This window comes from Calonectris borealis, chromosome 9 (genome assembly GCF_964195595.1).
Source record: "Calonectris borealis chromosome 9, bCalBor7.hap1.2, whole genome shotgun sequence".
NCBI lineage: Eukaryota > Metazoa > Chordata > Aves > Procellariiformes > Procellariidae > Calonectris > Calonectris borealis.
In genome coordinates, this window is record NC_134320.1 from 17,197,761 (window position 1) to 17,220,487 (window position 22,727).

The following is a 22,727-nucleotide window of genomic DNA, read 5'->3' on the forward strand; positions in this document are numbered from 1 at the left end:
ATACAGCACAATTTTTTATTTTTTGTCTCACTCTAAGATGCCCTGTCTGTGCCACTCTTCCCCTAATTGTAAATCAGGAGCAATGGTACTCATGATACAGACAACTCAGACATGCTTGGAGGTTCAGCTACACATTTTAAGAGCCTTGTCCAAAACATTATTTATTACTGGTTACTCAACAACAGCAACAACAACAACAACAAATGTTAGCAAGAATGAGTTAGGAGAGTCAAAGGAAGAAAAGTTCTGCCCCAAAGGCTTATGCTTTATACAAACATGATGGTCAGAAAGAGCACAACACAATGAAGAGAAGCTCAGAAAATGGCTTAATATCACAGGCAGTGGACAGGTTTCAGATGTGTGCAACCATACTCACTAAAGCCAACTCCTCACCCTTGATGACTTCTTGCATCCATCTATGCACCACTGCTCTGACGGACTGGCTGGTAGAGCCTCTGCTGAATGTCCATGTCTGTCACTAGGGTCTGGAAGCACAGAGCTGGAGAACAGCTAACAGGCCCCTGGTCACACACTTAAAAGTCACTTAAAAATCCTCCTCTGTGACTGAAGCCTGGTGCTTTGGGCTTTTCTTCACCATGGGACACATCATCCCCCCAGCACAATAGGTTGTAGCATGCTCTCATGCTTGGGCAAAGGAGATACCAAGAGATCTGGGGACTTTGTGTGTAACTGATGGTAGCTCTCGATGGAGTCTGACATCCTAGAAAGAGGAAAGACAATCATTGCTCAGCACTGTGCCCAGCTGGTTGCACTAACCATTGAGGCACACCTTCAGGTGTCTAGTTCCTTATAAGGTGAAGAAGGAGATTTAAAAATTCAAGATGGGGCACTGGCTAATAGCTGGCTGTTCCTTTTTCATCCGCAGAGACAGCAGAAGACCTGGAAGACATGGACAAGGGCAGAACAAATCAGCTTTCTCATCTGTTAATGCTTACATGCCCACAGTCAACACAAGAACAGGGAGAGGGATTCAGCTTGCCTTACAGTGCAGGTATCTCCATCCGACCTGAGCACTCTGGGCTCACGTCATAACTGCTGGAGAAAAATAGGCATATTTTTAGGAGAGATTAGCCAGGCTTGTTTGGGCTGTCAGGTTAAGGTGACTCAGCCCCTAGATACATCTCTTGCTCTCTGCTTATTAGAAGGGGTGTCTAGACAGCTCAGGTGTAGGTGTTGCCATGTCTACATTTGGTGGGATGAAGCCCCCTTGGAGAACCATGGGCTGTACCAAGGAGGCCCTCTGACACCACCTCGGTAAGCAGGGCAGGGTGCTACAAACAGGGAAAGGAGGTCTAGACCCCCATGGGGATTTAGTGGCCTCACCTCTGGCTGACTTGCACAGTCATGCATGGGCTACATGCAAAAAACAGCATCCAAACCCCAGCTCTCCTCTGCTCCCGGTGTGTTTTGGCAACTCTGCTGCTCCCCTCTTGGAGCTGTGCAGAGACAGCAAGGAGCGGCGCCGTGAGGGGGGCAGGCGTTGATGAAGCTCCCAGTTAACCCACCTGATGGATGGGCTTCTCCAAGCAACCTTCAGCATCTGGATGCAAACAGGCATGCCGCCCTCGCTGCCGCGTGGTCTCCAGGGCAACATCTGTGGGTGTGTACACAACAGGACCGTCAGGTAGCTGCTTGTGTGCCACTGAACGTCATCACAACCTTTTATTCCTGGCACAGGGTGCAGAGAGATGAATGAGGCTGATATTAAAAATGACACCACCCTGCTATAATGTGTCTAATTCTCCAGTGTCATTCTCAAAAGCTGACTATGTGCCTACATACATATATATACACAGACACACAAACACACCTCGCTGCCCTTTGTCACAATACCACTCAATTGTACCAGGACTGCTTACCTTAAAAGGAGTTAAGAGAGTCCAAAATCTGTATCTAGCACATTCCAAGACATCATAATAGCTCTTTTTTGTTGTTGTTGTTGATTTTCACTACTCACGGTCCAATCCTAATGATGGCCATCTGTAGCAAAGAATGATAATCATCATGCTTGTCTTTGGGAGTGGGCTAAAATAACTTGGGATGCAATAGTGGTAAGTGAACAGTTTTTATAAAAATGTCTAAATGCAAACAGAAATTTGGAGTCCAGTCCTGGACCTACTATAGGTCCCAATAGTAACTCTGAAGATATCTCCAGTGAGAGAACAAGTGAGGTCTGGAAGACCCTGCAGACAAGTTGCCTGTCCCAAATGCAACAAGGACTCCCAAGGGAGGATTCAATGAAGAGATCGTTTGCCTCACACAGTAGGCATTCACATGAAGAACTCTAAGAACCTGATACAGAGATTTCACTGAGTGCCCTGGTGCTCTTGTCTGATAGCCTGTAGTTGCCAGTTCTCCAAACCTTGGGAAGCACTGTTAACACTGTTAAACTGCTTATTTTGCTCTTGCCACATATATCAAAGTTCAAATAGCTGCACCTCTTTTGGTAACTGGGTGTATGATGATGACCATGAACTTAATCAAAGGATTTTTCAACCACTAGGAACCTTCCCAGAGGCACAAAGAAAGGGCAGCCCTGGAAGTCAAGGGACAATGAACGCACTGACAAGTAGGCAGACAGGGATCTGTGCAGAAGTATCTGCGTGTGCATGTGTGAGGGGAAGAGACAAGATGAACTAATCCCTTTCCTTGAGGCTATGTCTTTACTCTTTCAGACTGGCACGTGTCTCCTTTGTTTTCGATAATAGAGGTAATTATATCTGAAATGTTCAACTGTAAATCCATCACGCAATTAAGGGAATTCAAACTGCACAGAACTATGGGAACATTTAAGAATGGATTATGGACAGAGATTCTGAAAATCACACTCCATGTTTTCCATTGTTTGACTCAAAGACTCAGGCAGCTTACTGCTTTCCCCAGGGACTATCTATCTTCCCACCACAAGATAAGAGAACCACACACTGATTCCAGTGAGAATCACTAGTGTACGCTGGTGGAACAAAAAAACCTTCAGAGAGGGGTTTATGGTTTGGGTTTCTTTTAATTTTTTTTGACCTTTCTTATCACTAAACAAAAGCTTGTGGTCTTTCCTAGATAATCAACAATTAAACTCTTATAAAACCACATGCCCGGATAAAGCTAGTCTTATGCAACTTGGATGAAGCTTTTTTCCCCACTGTAATTATTATTGAAGAAATCTATCATTATATTTTACAGGGAAGCCTAAAATGCAAAGCACTTAGTTAAAAATACAGACAAACCAGTGTATTTCCAAGTCCTCCCACCCTCTACCACCTATATTTGAAAACAAAAGAAGAAAGAAAAAAGAGTATTAAAAGAGGGGATTCATTCTTTCCTCATAGGATCACCAGTGACACTCACCTTTCATGGGCAGTGAAGGAGCGAGTGCCTGGGCTTACCTTACAGTTTTGTCTGTGTGGAAGCCTCTCCAGTTCAATGCTGGAGCGATGGTGCTGACGAAAGCATGGGTCCAAGGATGGGCTTAAATATAGGGTCTGGTGTCCTCCGTGCCTCTCCATATTGGTGGCTGCTGGCGAGGCTCAGGCCCAAGGCATCGGTCCTTGCTCAGGAAGAGTGAGCTTGGACTTTCTGTTGCTGGCATGGTGCACAGCTGCACACAGCTGGCCTGAGCTGCCAGGCCAAAAGAGGGGAAGGCACTGTGTGTTCCTCCTTGGGAAGGGGGTGCCATTTCAGTACTTGCTTATAGGAAGGGAAGGAGAAGGTGGTTTGAGCACAGCCTCAGACGTGGGCTTCACCAGCAAAACAGAGGAAGAGATCAGGAGCTAGAGATTGCTCAGATCCTTCTGGGTCAATATGGTTCTTGGGGCACAGGTGAGCTGTATCTGACATTAAGAGCAGAGACAAGAGTCATTTGCACCTTTCTTTCCAGCAGTTCTTTCCCAATGTGAACGGAGAGTGATTTTTTGGGGTGATCTTTGGGTAAGGAATGCCATTACTTACACCACAGTCACTTGGCATAATATTTATTACCAATAGCCTTTTGTGGGGCAAGCTCAGGCAAGAAAGATCAAATCTTTGCTTCAGGGTATCCATTGACTTATAACTACAGAAATGCCAACAACAAAAAAAGTCAAACACAAAATAGAACATGAGTGTACAGGGGTTGACTCTGAAACCATAAAGTTTGGTGAGGTTTTTTTTGTTTTGTTTTACTTGGGGGTGTACTTGGGTCACATTCTACATAAGTGTAAGGGCTAGAAACACATTTTGGATGTTGGTTTGTTTCTTTTTTTTTTTTTATGAGAACTTAATTTCTTAGATAATAACAGAATATTTTTTCCAAAAGCATCACATTGCAAAATTCAGGATAAAATTATGAGAACTGGCTACATAGTTACTACTACTCCCACTTCTGCATGCAGCATTGCACAAATGGTAAGCTGATTAAAAACTAGACAACTTTCTTCCACTCACCACATTTGGATTGTTAAACAAACCAAATATCTTCATATTTCAAGTATCACCCAATCTTACTTGAAACCTTTTGACTGGGTTTGTTTCTTTGCTGGAATGAGTGGGACAAGTACTCCACCCCTCCTTTTAAATAGACTTAAGCTGTATCATTTAAGTTACTTGGAACACGGTGCAGGGACCATCAGGAAAGGATTAACTGTAACAAAATCTTTGTGAGGTTAAAAACTGGACAAGCCAGCCATTTAAACTCTGTGATGGGCCATTTGCCTGTAGCAAACCAACCTTCCAAAAAACAACCTCATTACATGTGTCTGCTTTAAAGGTGATGCATGAGGGTTTCTGGAAGATGTTGTTACTGGAAGATGCCCCAATGGAAATGCCTCCATAAAGCTTTTAAGAAGACACCAACTCAGACGGAGCGGACAAGTGGACTACAGACTAGGGTTTAATTAGTGAGAGGCGTGAAAAGCCAGCAATCCAGCCCAGCATTCCCTGGATTTCATCTCTGGCACAGGAAGGGTTTGCATGTTTCCCTCTTGTGGCTTCTATTTTAGCCTGTATTCATTGCTGAGATACTTCGACACAGCTGTGCTGGTTCATTAACTGCCCAGCATGTCACTCAGCCCAAGCAAATGACTTTGGGGTAGTGTTTTCCAATGACTCAAGGGAAGGGTAGACCTCTGTGAGGAAAGGAAGGTGTTGGTCTAGGAGATATTTGAGAATCTCATGAGATACATTAAAAAGAGAAGAAGACTCAAGCAGGAGCAAGGCAGCTTCCCACAGCAAAAAGGCTGGGACTCAAGTGGAGATTTCAGGAATAATCCTCAGCCGTTGAAACCCTACTGAGACACCGGTGACCAACGAACCAAGATCTCCCTTTATGTTACAGCTAATATCTCTAGTAGAGAGCTCACCGCTCCTGCGGCTTTCCCTGTAGGCTCAGAAGCGAACATTTTGCGGGCATTAAGTGGACACCAAGAATGAGGGAAATGGATCCGCAGCATCCCCACCCTCTTCTGCTCATTGCATCCTGCTCTCAGGCAAGAACCATTCGCAAAATTAGAGCACGCTCAAGCCTTGCCCCTGAATGCTTCTGTTAGGAAGGTGCCCTGCCCTATTCCAGAAGCTGCATCAGAGATGTGCTGAGCCGTGCAGCTGCTAGTTGGGCGCTGTTTCCAAAGAAACAGGGTCCATATCGTGCCACAAGTGACTCATGCTGAGATCATCCCACTCAGGAAGAGACAGAAAGAGCGGTCCCACCTCTTCCTCCGGGGAGGGCTCGCAGCATGGAGGAGCAAAGCAGGTGCTGCAAGCAGGGAGGTTCCGGGCTTCCCACTGCCTTGCTCCTTGGATCCCTATTTTGTGCAGGGGAGAGGGAGACAGGCCATGGGGAACATGCTGTCTGCCAGCCCACGCTATGGCATCCATCACAGTGACAGCTCTTGGCCACCGGCAGCCTGGGAGGAGGATCCCCTGCACGCGGCCCCAGCATGCCGGCATGCCTCCGCTCCTCTCCCCAAGCCTTGCTGTAACCACTGTGCCGGCCCACCATAACGCAGTCTCCTTTCTCCTGCCTCACCGTGTGCATTAATATCACCCCCTGTAACTGCTCGCTTCATCCTTCACATGGGTAGTCTCTGGAAGACCACTATGGGCCCAGGTAGAATAAGGAACTGTGGATATTTGGCTTTTAGGGCAGGAGATTAGGAAATCCACATGGCACCATGACAAGCACGAAGTCTCCAATGACTATCGCCACGTTGCTACTAACCCTATCTCAACAACCAGCCGTAGGGTCAGTCATCCAAGACGTTGCCCAAGGCATCTAAAATTAGTTTAGAAAACACTAGTTTTATTCTAAAAATCCCATTCAGGCTCAGGCAGCTCAGCAAGAATTGAGCACAGTAGCCCTAGAACTGTCAGTCCAGTCCCCCATTGTGGCACAGCATTGCTCAGCATGAGCAATAGGTCTATCATTTATACACTCACATCTACATCTCTAGAAGCATGGCTGCTTACGAAAATAAGGACTCTCTAATGCTCCTTCCCAGTCCATCCCGGTCTGCTTGTCACTGCGTTGTTCTAGCCTTTGACCCGCACCATTACAGTTTGTCACAAATGGGTTCCCCTGGTAGTCGCCTCCCATGCACATGAACTCACACGTGTCTGCACCACGCAAGCTGCTTACGCCTGCTCTTCCAGGCAGTCATTGCTGTTCAAATTGCCCATTAGAAACCCAGCTTGGCCCAAAAACTAGAGATTGACAAAAACACATTTTGCTGCTCTTCCTGCAAAACTCTTGAACTCCCGAAAGTTGAACACATGAAAGCAATCTGAGGTTAGCGTGTAATACACAAACCACATAAAAGAGGTAATTTAGCATTAGACACGTTACCAGAAGCAGGTTGAAACTAATACAGGTTTTGCATTCAGGTCATAAAATACAGCGCTTATATCATCTTGTGAGGCGTCCCTACTTAGTGGGCCTTGATGGGGGGATAACTACAAGTAATCTGATGTCAATACAAGCTGAATACAAAAAACACCCTTCTCCTCCGTGAGAGAGATGCTCACATCTGTGGGACAGCCTCTGAATGGTGACAGCCAATTCAGGAGAAAGACGTGCCAAAACTATTTTCTTCTTTTCTATTCCCATTCCAAACCTACTGAAAGGCCACACCAACAAGCTGAATCCAAGCACTTTGGTAATCCGATAACACTATTTTTTTAGCACTGCCATAACATGCCTTAAAAACCTGATGCCAATGATCCAGTTGGAGCACTAGCAGGGAGAGTACACACTCCCCAACGCTGCCCACTGACTGTGCCTCTGGCATAGAGGGATGAGCACAGAGATCAGCCTCCAAGCAGTATTAAGGAACTTGTGTGAGATCTCTCTTCTGATCCTGGGGGAAGCCACACACAACCTAATGCAACTTCTGTCCGTGGTTGACCCCTGTAGGATTCAACCATGTTACCACTATTTTTACAGCCCCCAAAGCTCAGCCTCTCACTTTAAGCCAGAAAAAACAACAAATTCAATATATTTCAAACAAGATGGAGTTCTGAAAATAGAGTTGTGTTGCACCTTTAAAAAGTATGTTGGCAGAGGAACTGGGTTTACTTTGAAAGTTAGTTTGGTATGAAAGAGCTACACAGCAAAATGCTAAATCCCTTTAGAGAACAGAATGAAATAAAAGCAGATATTTCTTTTCTTAACACCTTGTCAGCAAAATTCTCCTTCCTGGGCAAGATCTTTTTTCTTTTGCAAAATTATTGTGCTAGTTTGCCAACGATGCTTTTCTAAGAACAACCACCTAAGCAACATAGCTGCTTTCTCATCCTGCCTCTCCCAACACTTCAACACTCCCTCCTGCAGCCCGAGTAGAAAATTCTTTGCCTTGGGGCCTGCAATGAAACTCACACAAGTTATTGGGAGAAAATGCTGTAATGATGTAGAACCCACTTCCCTCTTTCTTTCCTCTGTCCCCATTTTTGTTTGAAGGTCCTGACCCTGACTCTCAACTGCTGTTCCAGCTAGAGTCCGAGAAATTGATTTGGTTTGAGATATTTCTACTGATATATTTTAGACTCAAACAAACCTATCAAGAGGCACTAAAAATATGCAGATCTATCAATTCATAGAGTTAGGTTGAAAAAAATTCCAGTGTGACCAATGGCCTAACTTCCCTTCTATTCCTAATGATGTGCTGGGCAAACACAACACTTCAACTGATTTTGTGGTCTGCATTCAACTTAGTCTTTTAAAGAAAAACCTGGATGGAAATGTGAATATTAATCAGAACACACTATCACTGAGAATTTTTAGGACCTTCCTGTAAACTGGAAAGACGACTACAGGAGAAGAGAATATGTCCTATTTTTAACTCTTTATTCACCAGCTGAGAATAGCTGGAAGAATAGCAAAGATATCACACACGGACCTTAATTAAGACAGTGATTCACCCTTTGCTCTCTGAACACAAACAGAACAGCTTGGAGCTGGAAGGCTTACTGGCAAAGAGAATTTGGGTGAAGAGGTAAAATTTACCATGCAGGGCGTCTTTTCAGGGAGAACATAGGGTTCCTGAAAGACACATTATCCCAGAGAACAAGCACACTCATTCATCTCTTTTTTCTGGAAACCTAGAGAAATACAAGTATGGAACATACTGGGTTTGGAAAGCCTAGAAATCCCAAGTCAACACATAACTTTACTCTGTTCCTTATAAAATAAGGCCTTCTTCAATCTAATGATACAATACATTTATCTTAAAAAAAAAAATTACAACATCCAGAAAACAGAAACTTTTTTTTTATTCTTCCCCACCTCTTTTTTTTGTTCCAGGTGAAATGCCCTTCCAGAATATCTCCAGAAAGGATGTTTGCCTTGTAAGATTTAGCGCAACATATTTCTGTATTATTTTTTGCTTTGATTGGATCCTCACAAAGTTAATTTCAACAGCAATCTTTTCCTTGACTAAGGAGGCCCAATATTGACAGTATATTGGAGAAGGGAAAATTTCTTTCCAGTTTTATCATTGAGTTGTTCCAGAGGTCTCCAGCTGATCCAAAGCAAAGGCACTTCCTTAAAGAACAGGAGATGCCTTAAAAGATATCGTTAATGATATTTCTACCGTTGATCCACCAATCTATTAAATGTAATCATCACTCAATCTATCTCGAATATTTATAAACCGCCAATAACTAAAATACTCGTACCAATTTACAGTCATGATATAAAATGTCTTCAGATGAACTAGGGAACTACATCTCTATCTACCACATTCATATAGCACCTTAGGTTGGTAAAGAGCATTTCCTTACCACATTGCAAAGCTGCTGGATTTTGACCTTAAAATAGATTTCAAAACAAAAAGGACACAGAAGAAGACAGAGATAATTTGGTGTGCAGCCCAGTTTTTGCAATGCAAGAGCAAATGCTCTTACAACGCTGTTACAGCAATGGCATGGATGGCTGACAGTGGGCTAGAACACGTAGCACAAGCGCAGAAACTGCAAACACCAAGTTCACAGCTGAACCCCTCCAAAACTTTGGCACAGCATGTGCCCTGGACAGCTTCCCCATCAGTCTGGGGTCCTGGTTTGGACTAATTTCTATGAAGAAGGTGGAGCGTTTACAGCTGACCAATATTTACATGCATTAGGGATGAAGATCCCATGAAAAAACGTGCTCAGAAAGTGAAATTCAACATTGGCCAGAGAGCCAGCAAAGAGAGCTCAGCACTGCTGTTGTACGGATGCTTCCCAATACAGCCACAGCCGTGATCTCCGTGATGAAAAAGCCACGTGCTGCTTTGATGTATTCCCTCCTTAAGCATTCATAGAAATGATACTATATTTGGCATTTAAAGAGAAAAAATGAACAAGAAGTAGCCCTTACAATTCCCTGGGGGGGTGGGATTTCAAAAGCCCAGGTTTGCACAGGCAATGAATAACCACAATTGTTCTGATTCCCAAAACAGGCCAGGAGCCCTGTGTAGGTGTCAGCATGGAGGGGCTGGTGCAGGACCACAACCAGCACAGCCAGGTGCTGGGTCCTTGTTCTGAGCTCTCTCCACAGCCTGGGTGGAGAAAAGGAAAGGGAAGATAGTTTGTCCAATAAAAATGGGGAAATCTAAGAGTACAGAGTGAACTTCAATTGTAGCAGAGTCCAAGTCTTACAAAGGAGCTTCTGGAGAAAGCATATTGACATGAAAATAAGCAAAAAACCTTGAAATAAAACATTTCAGATCAAGGCTTCAACAAAATTTCCTTGCTTCATATCATCACCTGTCTGCAGAAGGAAGCGAAGTGGCATCTCTTAGCTAAACTCAAAGGTTCAGAAATCAAAGCAGCCCAGTAGGGAAGTGGGGAAAGCCACAGATCTGGTTTGAAGACTTTTAAGTGGTCCTAGAGAAGCAGACCAGAAAGTAGTGTTTCTAAAATGGAAAGAACCCACATCCAAAGCTCAGACTCCTCCAAACTTGAGGTTTGATCACATTTAAAGAATATTTGGATTCAATCCCAACTCAGTGAACAGTGAGATGTGCCATGCCCATTTCTATTTTTAAGGGCTGGGGAAGATTTCAGGCGGACTTCCTTCTCGCAGGGCATTCACAGTGTGGGCAGCAGAAAGGCAGACTTCCTCACCGTGCCATTGCTAATGTGCTTTTGCGCTGCCTGGGAGAAAACCTCTCCGTAGGGAGGAAGGCAGGATAATGGCCAAGGCCACAGATCAATCACTGCACAGACTGCCCAGTAGTTGAAATTGCAAGTTCAGGCTTTGTTAGAGAGAATGTCAGGGGTAGGACCTGGAACCAGATACATGGTTCTTCTCTTCCCTGCTCTCCCTGGTCCATTTCAAAAGCGTTGGATCCTTCTGCCAGACTCTGACTTCAAGCCTTTGACAAAAAGAGCCTGACTCTAACTGTTCATTCAAAACCTCCTGCCCTGCCCCCTGCCAAAGGCTGTGTGTGCTGGTATGGGAATTGGAAAAATGGATAAATGGTTTTAAAAATTAACATCTAGTCCCTAAGCTTTTTATATGATCAAACAAAATCTGTCATACAAATACTTCCACAAATTCTTGCTTTTCCTATCCAATCCTATGGTGAAACTGAAGAATGGAATTTAGGATCCAGATCAGATGACAGAATTTGTATCTGAAGGATTTTGTGTATTTAGATTATGAACAATTTGGAGTGAGAACTCTGATTTCTAAATTAACAAAGTCAGAGAGGACAGCCATGGTTAGCTAGGTTTGACTTCTGAAAAGTCGCCAGCAACAAGGGTGCTCTGAATGAATACCTGCATGAACCAGAGTGTAACTGATGGAAAAAGCATCCAATCTCTGCTTGCCAATGACAGAATAAATCACTGCCCTGAGTTTTGCTCCAAGAATGGTTTCCGCTCTTAAAAGTTGAAGACACATATACGGTATGAACTCATCCAACTTCTGACTACCAATTCTTATTATACTATTGCCCAAAGGAGCTTCTGTTTCTGAATTTCTCTTCCTTATATAGCATACTTGAAAACCAGACTTGAGCTTTTCTTGACTTGCTGTTTGGTAAGCTAAGGAGATGGGCTCCACTGTAAGGCACGTTTTCCAATCCTTTAGTCATTCTTGTGGCTCTTCTCTGAAAGATCTCCAGTTTTTCAACATCCTTCTTTAATTGTGGGTACCACAGCTGGAAGGAGTGTTCCCGAAGCAGTTGCACCAATGCCAAACACAGCAGTAAAGTGATCCCTGGGTATATAAACAGGGAATATCAAGTAGGCGTTAAAAAGGATCCAAGGATTGTTTTAGCCCCTTTGGCCACAGCACTGAAGTGAGAGATGACATTCAGCCAATTATCCATTCAAACCCTCAATCCTTTTCCAGATTCCTGTTTCTGAACACAGCCTATTCCATCTGGTACATAAATCTCAGAGTTTTAATTTCCTTTACCTGTAGCATCCTGAAAAGAAAAATCATTTGTTCTTTCCATTCTATCAGGGGATCCAAACTATGCTAAGCCAGTCTTTCTATCATCTGCTAACATCAGCATTGTGGAGTCAACGTCTCCTTCCAGTCACTGCCACACCATTAAACAACTAAAGCAATGACTGGCAAGATCCCACTAGGAACATAGCTATTCGATGTGTTTACACTTCAAATCTATTTACAAATCCCACTTTGAGATCTGTAATCGAAACAGTCGGAATCCATGTACCATTTCCTATTTGATACTGTACCATTTGAGTTATGAATGAATATGTATAGGAGCAAGTTAAAGGCTCGTAGGAAATTCTTACATCAACATCAGTATAATAATCAACCAGATTTTTTTTTTTAAATCCAACTGAGGTTGACCAAAGTTATTTTCCAAAAAATCAATACTAGACGCCTCTTCATGTGTTACATTTCTTTAGTATGTCATTCATTGTATGATACTCCGTGAATTTCCTTGAATTAATTAATATTAATGTTAATTATTAATGATTATAGCACTCTATTTAAAATATTGATCTAAAATTAGATTTCTTTTCTCTCTAGAACTTCCCCAGTGTTGTAGGGCTATTAGAAATCAAAATAAAAGAACTAGGGAGCTCTTCAGCTTTGCAACTCTAGGATTTAGAGTTAGAAAAACCCAATGATTTGCATATGTAACTTTAGCACCTGATTGTTAACATACTTCCAAGTACCAATGAAGTGAAAATTATTCCATTATCCAGAGAAAACATTCATCCTCTGTTTATTCACAAGATACAAAGCAGGTTCTTTTTGTGCCACTATTGCCAATTCTATCACAACCAGTCAATCAATTGAACTCCTATGGATTATTTAGTTTAAACTCTATTATTTTCTTTGTTTACCTGATTTTTTGAGTGGCAGTGCTCTAATCAGACCTTCCGTGGGGCACCAGAATTGAACTCTGGACATTCGTGGGCAAAGGAGCAGAGGCAGTTGTCACGCTTATGAAAGCAAGGAATTCAAGCATCCTGAAAAGATCTGGCGCACAGCATTTTTTCAGGCCACATCCCTACTGTGAGTGTTCCCATATCTCCTTACTCTCCAAAGGGCTGTAGGTTACTTTCTGCCTCACTGATGGCAGAGTGGCTTCGCGCTGGTTTGACTGCTGCCTCCCTGAAAACACAGACTTCAGATTACCAGCGGCTAGCTGCCGAGGGAGATGCTGTTTCAGAATTGTTAAGTTTGCGATTTTACTGAAGGTCATTTTCTCCCCATCTGCAGGCGAGCACGGCCCGACTGGCTGGTGCATTAGAATAAACAGATGCTATCAGCACCAGCAACAAATTATCTTCTGAGGCTTTGTAATTTCTAGAGAGTAGCAGGTTGTGGCAAGTCGATTTACATTCAGGATGGAGAGGGAGCGAAACAGAGGTTATATTGGCATTAACAAGTAATTCAGCACAAGGGAAAAGGAACAGTAAATGGAAGCTGGACAACTACACTATGAAAGAAGCCATTGTCTGTGCACCCATATCACTCCTAGTGAGGTACACAGCAAACCAGATGTGAACATATGGAGGTTTCGCATCTGAAAAGAATTCCTTTTTTATGCTCAAGTGGTAAAAACTCAGGGAGAGCATGTGCATATGCATGTAAATGCTCCGGGAGATGCAACTATTCACTTGAAACACTTCCTTGCACGAGGACTTGGGGGTGTTCTGCAGTCAGTAGCTGGAGGGGAGAACCCACTGTTTGCTTGCTGTTTCCAGAAGAGCACTTTTCTATGGTTGAGATCCCAGTCCCAAAACCAGAGTGGTGGCCTAACTGAATTCAGGAATCCTTTCACTGCTTCTCTGCAAGAGTAGGAGAGCACACCCCCTATACATTTTCAGATGCACAAATAGTTTAGCCTATAGTATTATACACATGTACCTGCACATAAACTGGCAGAACCAGCTGAAAGCCATGGAAGAACTTTATAACAAAATGAGGAATGGAGTCCCATGTTCCTAAAACCCAACTTGGGGTCCCAGTGAACAAGACTTGCTCTGCTTCCTTGACCCAGGTTGTGTGTCTGCTACAATCAGAGACAGCACACATGGCCATTTGTGCATGGAACTGCAAGATAAGCCTATACTTCCAAAGTTTATGTAGTATATCCAGGCAAAGTACCCATTAAAGGCAAGTCCTACACCTCTGCTTTTAGCCATTGTATCTCTGCCCATTTCACATTGGTACACAGAGTCTGCACTGCTTTTTCATAACATTTCCCTCAGTGTTTTAAGAGGAATTTATATTTCTGATTGGAACTGGGAAGCAATGCAACCATCTGCTGCAATCTTATTTGCAGAAGATACCAGACACCCATTTCAAAACTAGATTGGCTTTATTATCACAGTGAAATACGCTATTTCAGCATTCCTATGTCAGAATGGAAAAACAAAGCTTCCACAGATCTCCATGTAGGTGGCTGTTCCTGCCTCTGCACCCAACACATCCCGGGATCCCTTCCCATATGGGCTGGCAAAAATGTTTATCCCAGCACCCTGGGGCTTTAGCCATGTTGTTTTCTACCGCTGTCAAGAAAATATCTGCAGATATTGATGAGTTTTGATGTTTCACTCACATCAGTCCAGAGCTGCCTACACAATCTGGCATTAGTCTTCATTTCCCCACCCCAAAAAGGAGACTAATCTTACCAGTCCTGAAAGACTTCAATACAAATGTGAGTGAGTAAGCCACACATGCAACTCAAAGATATAGAAATTCCTTTATTTTTTCTATAACATCACATATCTATTTTTATTTTAGAGGAATAGACAGGAGTTAGTCATCAGTGACCTTTGCAGGCTACGTTAGAGTTAGAGGCAAAAATTCCCAAAAAACTAGCCACTTGCATAGCATTTTGAATATTACCCTGTGTTCCCTGCCAATTTTTCTCCTTTTTTGACATGACTTTTGATCATTGTCGCATGACTGCAAGGTTTATAAGGAAGCTGCCTCAGTTGGTCTTTCTATCATGAAACACAAGAAATTTTACACATGAGGCAGTTCAGCAACTCAGATTCAAGACAGGACCATTATCCTTTAGGTACCTACGGGTTTCACCGGCTGTTCTGATTCATCATTCCCCTTACCTGCCAGAGTGTGCTGAAACTTCCACTGTAATTCTTTGCCTGGTGTTCAGTGAATGTCTCATAGGGGACCTCTGTAGACCAAGGGTATCAGTGGAGCAGGACTAATCCTTCCTTCAAATGATTCAAGGGATTTCTCATGCCTTCTCCTTTCCTGTACTAAATAACCAATTCAGAACAAAGAAATATGTTCAGTAAGATGACTCAAAACTAAGAGTTCTCAACCATTTCAAGTCAGTAGCCTTTCAGATTCTAGGACAGCTATTCATGTACAGCTGAAAGCAATTGGTACAAACCCAGATTATTCTATGAAGAGTCTGTTTGATGTCTCCTTTTCAAACTGCTGGGTGAACTGTAGTACAAGCAAAATCAGGCCGGTGACTCTATGATTTAAGAGTATTCAACATTAGAAATCAAAGAATCCAGTCTCCTGTCTCATTTGCATGCCTCTGGACTGCTATCAAACCTGGGGTGCAGCATCTCATCTTTCTAGCATAATATTTACAATATTTTTCTATTCCTCTCTCAAACACTGCTGAAGTTCCTTGATTTTCAATTCAGTTCAAAACAGGGGCAGTACTTTTTCTTTCTCTCTCCTAATATCTGTTTATATTTTAGGGAAATCCAGTTGAAATGGCCTGTAATTAGCTTCCAAGGGGCAGATCTATAGATTTTACTATAGGCAAATCACTACTTCTCTCAATATTTTAAATGATGCTGAAAAAAATATCTCACCAGAGGAAGTCCAAATATTCTCCCAAGAAAATTGGGCTAGCACACTTAAAGCACAAAAGTTTCCACAGCCAAAAACATTCACATCTGGATGCTTTTAACATTGTCAGCATGGCCAGACACCCACTTGTATCTGGGTGTTGTGCAATTCCAGCGTGAAACTCAAACTCACACCATGAATCCAGAAGCAGCAGCCTAACACTCTGCCATCACACCCTTTCTTGTAAATCTTCAGTCCTAGAGAACTTCTTCCAGCTCTAGGGTTTGGAATAACTTGTTTTCGGACCAAAGCTGTCTTCTCCAAACCAAGTCCTGTATCCTGGCTGAGTTAGCTGGAGTTAAATCAGTATAAGACTAAAATAGCACAATGGAAAGTCAGGCCTACTGTTAAATCATGCTTCTATTTTTATCTGGCAAAGCACTTAAACATGTGCTTGAGATCCACAAAACTTAAGCATATGCTTAAAGTTAGTCCTGTGTTTACATGCATTATTAAGTCAGGGCTTACAAATCAACTGATTTTGTGAATCTGGCTGAAATTTTGTGTTTTTTAAAAGAAAACACACATTGCTGCTCTCCACATATGAAGAGAGATGCATAGGGTCAGGATGCAGAAACTTGCACATCAAGCAGGAAAAGCTGAGTACCCGCCCTTGGGCCAAAAGCTCACACAAACCTAGAGAAAGGAAAAGGAATACTTCAAAGAGAACTGCGAGATGGCACAAAACAGGAAACAAAATTTGGAGTTAAGCAGGTTCAACCTTAGTAGAAAAGGGATACAAAAATGATGGTACAGGTAAAGCCAAGCTTTATCTAGCCTAGCAGTTTACCTGCAACACTGTCCAAAAGCAGATACTTAACAGACACAAGATGCAGGCCATGCACAGAATGGTCACAGTCTTCCAGCTTCTGGCCGTCAACAATTTAGGACTTGAGGCAACCTCCAAGCCCACACAGGCCATTGTGTTTAGTAGCTTCTGATGAATGGATCCTACAGGATTTTGGCTGATCCTATCTTAAATTTATTTCATTTTGCTATTTCCAGCATTCATCATCACTTCCACAATATAATAATGAGAAAGTACTCCTTTTATTCTATGCTACTATCCTTTTAGTTTCTTTAGCACCCCTAGTTCTTGTGTTACAAGGAGGAGGGAATAATCAGTTCCCATTCACCTCTTCCATATCACTCATGATTTTATGAGCCTCTGTCAAATGCTTCGTCAGTTTTTAAGGCTGAGGAGTACTACTTTATTTAGACTTCTCCGTAAAAAAAGAGACATTTCACACCTCTAGCTGTTCTTACTGCTCTTTTCTATGTCTTTTCTACTTCTAATACATCTTTTTTGAAATTGAGTGAGCAGTCCTGCACGCAGCAGCCAAGATGCAGGAACACTACAAGAAGATCAACACCTCTGTCTCTCTCCTGTATATACTGCTGTGGCATAAGCTGTTTGGTTTGTTCTCCATTTTTCCAAATAACTAAAAAAAATTCTCTTTGTCATTTATAGGACTTCTAGTAGTGGTCTGATATTTCTGGAAAATCAGCAACAATGACTTCATTAATCATTTTCCTGAATATAGAAACCATAGAAAACATAGCTACCTAGAGGCACGAATGGTCAAGATTATTTTCTCCTGTATTATTGATGTATATTGACATTGACTTTTATCTGCCACTGTACTGCCCAGTCTCTCAAGACCCTTCTGCAAAGACCAAACAGCTTTAGTTATCACTGTCATAGTGATTTTTTGGCATGAACGAACTCCCTCCCCTCCCTATTAATTCCTTTTTCCAGGTAGGACTATTGAAGAACACAGCTCCCCCTGCCCCAGAAACTCTACAAGGACTGCCCCCCAAAAGGATCACTATAAGGAACATGAACATTGTTATTCGCTTTCATGTCTTTTGTGAGTCACTTCTCAAACTATTTTAGTTTGTGTTGTTATAGTTTTACATTTAACTTATATTCCTCTCTGTTTTCTTTGTTTAGGCATGATTTCCACTTTTTAAAGGACACCTTTTTATTTCTAATAGTCCCCCTTACTCCGCTGTTTAACTGTAGTAAATTTTTTGGGGGGTTAGGTTTATTTTGGGAACTGATGAGATATGTTTTCTCTAGTTTACAGGGATGCTATTTACGCTCTTAGCTTATTTACCTGCTCCTTTAATGTTATTTAAACCGCTTTTTAAAGAAAAATATTGTCATGGACTTTGGGGTTTCCTTAATGTTGTTATTCCTCCAAAAGTATTGAATTTGACCATGCAATGGTCACTACTGCCAAGCAACCCTTCAGTGCAACAGCTATCGTTTAAACAAGGTCTTAGTCAAGAGCATCTTTCCCTTTTATTGATCTGTTTAAAAATGTTGACTAAAATTTGCTTTTTATATCCTAACTAAGACAAATATTCTCCAGTCTCTTTTCTTGTATACTATCTTTCCATTGCCTCTGATCTTTCCAGTATTTCATGGATATTGTCACTGCCATGGTCAGCCGTTTAACAGAGTAAGCTTATTATAATGTTTTTCTTCATTTGGCATGGCAACTTTCAATCCATAGAGAGTGGGTGGTAAATGATCATACAGATAACTGATTTATCTTATTGGACTCTGTTTTCCAACAGACTGTGAGTCACTCCTCCAACGGCAAAATCTATTCTTGTCATTTCTACATAATAAGTATCCTAATAGTACAGCGTTGTACTGATTAGTTTTATTCAGTAAGATTTCTGAGAGGTCAGTACATTGCACGTCACCCATCCTCATTTTATATACATTCATTATTTATAGAAAAGCACAAATACTTTTGGTCTTGGTCTAGCTGCCTATCTGCACGTACCTTAACTGAATTTGCTTAGACTGCTCTATTTTATTTACAACCTGAACTTCATTGGTGGCTGTCCTATCCTGCTGTGAGCGCACAGAGCTTTTCATACTGGGCAACTTGTCATTAAGATGAGTGTGTTCTTCCCCAGGTCCTCATCTCAAATAATTTTAAGGACTCCCCTAGTACTTGTTTTCATTCCCGGTGCCACTAACCTGGTTGCCCTCATTTCAGAAGGCACCATCCCTCCCATTCATTCTTAGTGTCTCTTCTGTTTCCAAGAAGTCTGAATAATCCCTTCTTCCCATACCACTTCCTTAGAACATTGCGTCTCCACTTGTCTGGGACAAGCATTTCTTGAATGCTGTAATGGAGTTCCTGGTCTTTACCATCCTTTCCTATCAAAATGTTATGTTTTGCCTCCTGGAGCTCTCCCTTATATTTTCTTGGTGCTCATATGACCGTGACCAGACATGACACACGAGGAAGGTCACCAGCTCCTTTCCAGTATCCTCTCAAAGGCTGCCCAGACACCACAAGATACAAAGCCTCCAGAGCTTAGGCAAACCACCACATGCTCCTTCCTGGCCTCGTAATCCCAGTTATCAATCCCACACAGCACCACGGCCTGCCTCGTCCTACCCAGCGGGACTGTTGTCTTTTCGCCATATGTCTTGCTTAAGTGGACACACAAAGTTGTCTTCCGACAAGAGAGGGGTCACATGGACAGTATCTTTTGCACACTTGTTTACTCATTCAGTCTGAAACACAATTTTATGATTTGCCTTATTGTCTACTAATTCAAACACCAACAGCAAATCAAGCCAATTCTCCCAATCAAATTTCTTCTACATGTTCATTGTACATTCAGCACCCAGAAAACAGAAAGCTTCTTTTACTGCGCATCTAAAACCAGCACAAAAACAGGTGAACATGTGTTTTCCAGAGAGAAAATCCGGTGCTTGTAGTTCCTATCACCATAGTCCTCACTCTCCTGTGTTTAGAAAAGTTTTCTTCCATTTAGAAGCCATTTAGTTCCTTTTGGGGAACGCAATTGTGGTTTTCACATTTATTTTATTTTCTAAAGACTGACCCTGGGTTTAATTTGCAGAGACCACATGGCATAGAACAGATCAGGGAGTTTGGCACAGAGACAGGAGGTACCTTCACCCTTTGGACAATTAAACATGAAATGTAAAACCCGGCAAGGCTTGCATTTAATCCTCTTTGCACCCCTTAGCCCCCTGCCAAAGATAAGAAATCCTTCTCTTCTTAAAAAGAATAAAAGATTTCAGAACACATCATCAAGTCCTCCCTTCAGCCCTCGAGACTGACAGTTTTATTTCTACACACAAAGCTTCTCCCCCTTTCTCCAGCTTGGCAACAAAACCCAAGCTCAATGATTATTTTATATGTGTGTGGTTAATGGAGCATTCTGGCTCCAGTCCATTAGGAACCTTACACAACGGTGTATTAACTGCTTCTCGATGTAACATTTCGAGTCTGTCCAAAAGGGATGTGTGTTTGCCAGTTGAGCCAACACACTATTATCGTCTTGTCAGCCTAGTCCCTGTCTTCAGTTCAAGAGCAAGGACCCCTGCCACAGCAATTTACCACCACTGTCCTCCCAGCAGCAACCCAAAAAGATGATCAGCCCAGCTCCAAGCTCTATTCTTCCCTCTATATTTTGAGGCCTGTGTCTTGTGTGGGGTGCAGTCTTTTTCCTTCAAAGATGTACACAGGGATAAGGAATCACATCACAGATTAACACAAGGGTAAATACAAAGCAGTTAAGATGAGATCTTTAATTTTGATGGAAACCAGGCCTCCATATTCTTTCATGAGCTCTGAAATTTTGGCCTTAAAATCCACCTGATTGATTGAAAAATTGATAGCAGAATGACAACATTTGTCAAAGTACTTATCATCTTCTCACTTTAAAAACCTCCTCTGTTCCTCAGGGCCGTCACAGGCAGAACACCATCTCCATCAAAATCAGCACAAAGTCATCTCAACAGACAGATGGACACAGATCACTCCTCCTAAAACAAGGGACAGTATAATTCTACCTTGCACATAGACAACATCCATGGTAAATGGTAAAAAGAAGATAGCTGCTGGATTTCTCAGATGAAGAGCCCTGTGAGAGTTAGGGGTCCAGACCTGAATGCTCACCTATGCCTCCCCGACAGTTTGTGGAGAGCACAGGAGCTTCCAAAGCGTGAATCATCCCAACCTAAGGCAGATGTCTAGAATGGGTAAGATGAATGGCATGGGCTGTTTATCACTCCTCACCGACCAAAGAGAGAGCCTAGATGACAATCTTAGACTTTATGTCTAAGTTTAAGACAACTAAAATCAGGTGAGATGATTCCCAGCCCCAAGGTTTGCAGACTCATTTCCAGACGAGCCGCAGACCCTGACAGACTTAGGGCAGAAAACAACCAGATAAAGAAAAGTGCTGATGTGGGAGGACTGATCTCATTCCTTCCCTACCTGAAAGCAGAAAGAGCTTATGTTTCAGAAGGCAAAGCCCGTCTTTTGCTCTCACGTCACTGCTGAAGCACAGTGGAAGAAAGGGAGCACCGTTGTTTTACTTCGCAGGACCCCGTGGTGCTTTCTACAACATCTACATGAGGTAGTCACCATCCACGAGGTGCTTGGGTATTACAGGCCAGTAAGCAAGGCCCAGAGGAGCCAGGGAGAGACTGTTAGCCAAAAAATAGATGAGGTGAAGGCTTTCAATAGGTAGGGATCACCCCTGGACAGACGGTGCCTGCACTCCCATGACAAATGAGCAGCAGTGGCAGGGTCTAGAGCTGAAGAATGTGGGGAGTGGGCTCAAAGACACATGATTAAGGGAAGCTCTGTGCAAACTTTGAACAAATTTCCTATTGCAAGGATTTGGGAGAGAAAGTAATAGTTTCCCCAAGAACACTGACAGGATCACCATCTCATATCGCGCTTGAGAAAGGACAGGCACTGCACAAATATAATCAAAAGCCGTAAATCTGACTGACCAGAAGCTCAGCTGCTCTGAACACAGCTCTGAAGTCAGGCTGTTTCTCTCTCCTAGAGGCACGCGCAGCAAATCAGTCATTTTACCAGCTACCAGCCCACTTTCTTCTCCCTCCCAGATCCCTCAGCTCCCCTCAACATTTTTCCCCCCTTCAGAGCTATCATCAATGGAAAGTTTTGAGAATTAGCCGAAAACAACCAAAGCGCCTAATTGACTGAAGAAGGGAAATGGCAACTTCCATCATCTCAAAAAAGCTGCACCTTTCTCCTACTCATCTCAAAGCTGAATAAAGGAATTAAAAACATAGCCTGGGGCAGCCAGCAGAGATTTACAAGAAGCAGACATTAGTTCTCACTCTACAGGCTGGGCGTGTGCTTGTGAGCCAGAAGGAGCAAACACAGAGAAAGGGAGCAGAAACATACGGAGTCTTTGCATTTAAAGAGGAGGAAAAAGAAGGAAAAAAAAAAAATCAACAACCTTTAAACCCTTCCTAATAAAACAAAGATCATCCTGGCAACATGAAATGCTACCCTACTTTGTTTATTTATCGACACAAAGAAAGAAGCAAGTTGGCACCTCAGAGGGTATTAAATGCTGTTTTTTTGCTGACTGAATGACCTCAGCTGAAATATTTTCCATGACAAGAGCCCAGAAGACGCTGGCACAGAGTCAGACAATAAGATTTTCAGAGCGTATTTACATTCTATCCATGGCCCCAGGCTGTTCCAAACCCATAGGCAGGTGCTGCCTTTATCTGTTCTTTGCTCACCTGGCTCCCTAGCAAAAAGTTCTGAGGCCTGCAGCTCAGCTGCCTTAACTGTTTGCTGCCTGGTGCTCAGAAAGCTGAGGAGCTTCAGAGACATCTGGGATCCTGGCAAATGGAGATGGCAACTCCAGTCACCCCTCAAAATTGACCAGTGAGTAGTGCGTAAGGAGTTTTTCCAGCAAGCAGAGGGAAAATGGTGGTGATACAATGGTAAAAGACAACTAAAAACTAGACGAATTCATGCTGAGAAAAGAGATACTTTCTAAAAGAGAAAGGGAGAAGGTGGTTCCTTCAGGGATGCTCTGCATTCTCCATCACTTGGGATCTTTAAGCTAGGTCTGGACAGCTCTG